The sequence below is a fragment of the Cetorhinus maximus genome, chromosome 7 (assembly GCF_964194155.1).
Source record: "Cetorhinus maximus chromosome 7, sCetMax3.hap1.1, whole genome shotgun sequence".
NCBI classification, from domain to species: domain Eukaryota; kingdom Metazoa; phylum Chordata; class Chondrichthyes; order Lamniformes; family Cetorhinidae; genus Cetorhinus; species Cetorhinus maximus.
In genome coordinates this window covers 145,467,100-145,469,691 of record NC_135885.1, presented here as the reverse complement: position 1 = coordinate 145,469,691, position 2,592 = coordinate 145,467,100, and positions in this window count along the sequence as shown.

Genomic DNA, 2,592 nt, shown 5'->3' with positions numbered 1-2,592 from the left:
GTCTTGTATAACAATACAAATGTCTTTAGCATGCAAGCCAGATCGCCCTGCTTCTTCAAGACATTCAACTCTCGTTTAGTTTCCCCTCAATATTTTCTATCAATCTGAAAGGTTGCTACAAAACGCAACTGCCAGCAATGAAGCTGAATTGGCATGTGAAGCACTCAGGCAGAATTCTCAACCTGAATTCTGTTCTTTTGTATGCACCTGTAATCTCTAGAATCCAGGCAACCTTAACTGGCCAAACATGCTTTTCTTGTGCTTATGTGAAATTTGGTGACTCAATAGTAGTCCAGTACAGTTCTTCAAACCCCAGCAGGGTACATGTTATGAGATTCTTTAAAACAAAATTGCTTCCGGTAACAAAACCTGCTCTTTCTGGTAAACACTTTCATGATTTGAAAATGAAAAATGTGTAAAACCGGCTCCCAAACCATGCTTCTTTTCATACGAAAGGATCTCGGATAGGGTGGACAATGGACACCACAAGAGTTGCCTATTCTCTCTTAAATGTCTTCTCACGATTTAAGTGCCGCTAGTAAGGTGGCATTTAATGCCCAACTCTTAATTGATGTAAAAGGATGATGATGATCCACCTTCCTAAACTGCATCACTCCTTTTTGATGATGTTGATAGATGTCACAGGAAGGGAGGTGCTAGTGAAGTAATCATGTCGAGTTGCCATGCTGCAGCCCATAGTTAGTACATTTGTCAGTGACTGTAACAGGGGCGTAGATCAACCAAACTGCTTTTACCTGGGTACGGTCAAGCTTATTGGTTTGTTATTGTGTCTCACCCTGGTGAGGGGTAAGTGTTCCATCTCGCTCCTGATTTGAGCCTTGTAGATGATGCAGTGGATTTGAGGGATCAGGATGTGAGCCATTCCTCGCAGAGTGTGCAGGTTCAACCTTCAGGGTTAATGAAATCTAAATATTAGTTGCTTTGATCTCACTAATCCTGAAAACTGAAACTGGAGCCACCAATGGTGCAATCTTTCACAGCAGGAGCTTTAGGTTAAGAGGCATAAAAATAAGGCACATTAACTTTTGCAAAATCAGATTGAGTCCTGAATTACAATGTATAGTATTTCAGGGTTTAGACATTAGTTGTTATTAACATTAATTCACCCAGACACACCAACCGATTGTTGTATATGGTGCCAAAGTCAAGGATGTGTTGTTTTCAACCGGAAACCAGCAACATGGCTAGTTCTAATCACCGAAATCTCCGTGATTCACTGAAAAGTTATTCCATTTGATCCTCAGCTACTTCATGGGCATCCTTATTTTAGCAAGAACAGTGTGTTTAAACTTGGAGTGTGGAGCAATCCACACGCTGTTTACCTACTGAACATTGCTACTCAGGTTTGCAGTATGGGTGCCCATGCTCTTGTAGATCAGTTCTGGCTGGGGTCTCTTAATCTACCCCCAACCGCTCCTTAGACAGTCAGAAGCTTTTTCCCAGGTAGGAAGAGTCAATTACTAGGGGACATAGATTTAAGGTGAGAGGAGAAAACTAAAGAGGAGGTGCGGGGCAAGTTTTTTACACAGAGGGTAGTGAGTGTCTGGAATTCGCTGCCAGAGGAGGTGGTGGAAGCAGGTACAATAGTGGTGTTTAAAAGGCAGCTAGACAAATACATGAATAGGATGGGAATAGAGGGATACGGACCCCAGAAGTGCAAAATGTTTTAGTTGATGGGCAATATGATCAGCGCAGGCTAGGAGGGACGAAGGGCCTGTTCCTGTGCTGTACTTTTCTTTGTTCTTTGTAAAACAACTTGCATTTATATCGCACTTTTAATGCCAATGTACTTCACAGGAGCGATTATCAAACAAAATCCAACATCAAACCACATGAGGTGATATCACAGACAGGTGACCAAAAGCTTAGCCAGAGAAGTAGGTTTTAGGAGCATCATAAAGGTTGAGAGAGAGGGAGAGGTTTAGGGAGGGAATTCCAGAGCAGGGTACGAGCAGCTGAAGGCATGGCCGCCAATGGCCAAAATCAGCCATGCACTAGAGGCCAGAATTGGAGGAGTGCAGGGATCTCAGGGCGATTGTAACACAACTCACTACAATGGCAGGTGCCAAGAGTGAGAGAGAGTGTGTGTGTGAGAGCGTGAGAGAGAGAGTGTGTGGGTGTGTGTGAGAGAGAGAGAGTGTGTGAGAGAGAGAAAGAAAGTGTGGGTGTGTGTATGTGAGAGAGAGAGAGAGTGTGAGCGTGTGTGTGAGAGAGAAAGTGTGTGGGTGTGTGTATGAGAGAGAGTGTGTATGTGAGAGAGAGAGAGAGTGTGAGTGTGTGTGTGAGAGAGAGAGTGTGTGTGTGTGAGAGAGAAAGTGTGTGGGTGTGTGTATGAGAGAGAGTGTGTATGTGAGAGAGAGAGAGAGTGTGAGTGTGTGTGTGAGAGAGAGAGTGTGTGTGTGTGAGAGAGAAAGTGTGTGGGTGTGTGTATGAGAGAGAGTGTGTATGTGAGAGAGAGAGAGAGTGTGAGTGTGTGTGAGAGAGAGAGTGTGTGTGTGTGAGAGAGAAAGTGTGTGGGTGTGTGTATGAGAGAGAGTGTGTATGTGAGAGAGAGAGTGTGAGTGTGTGTGT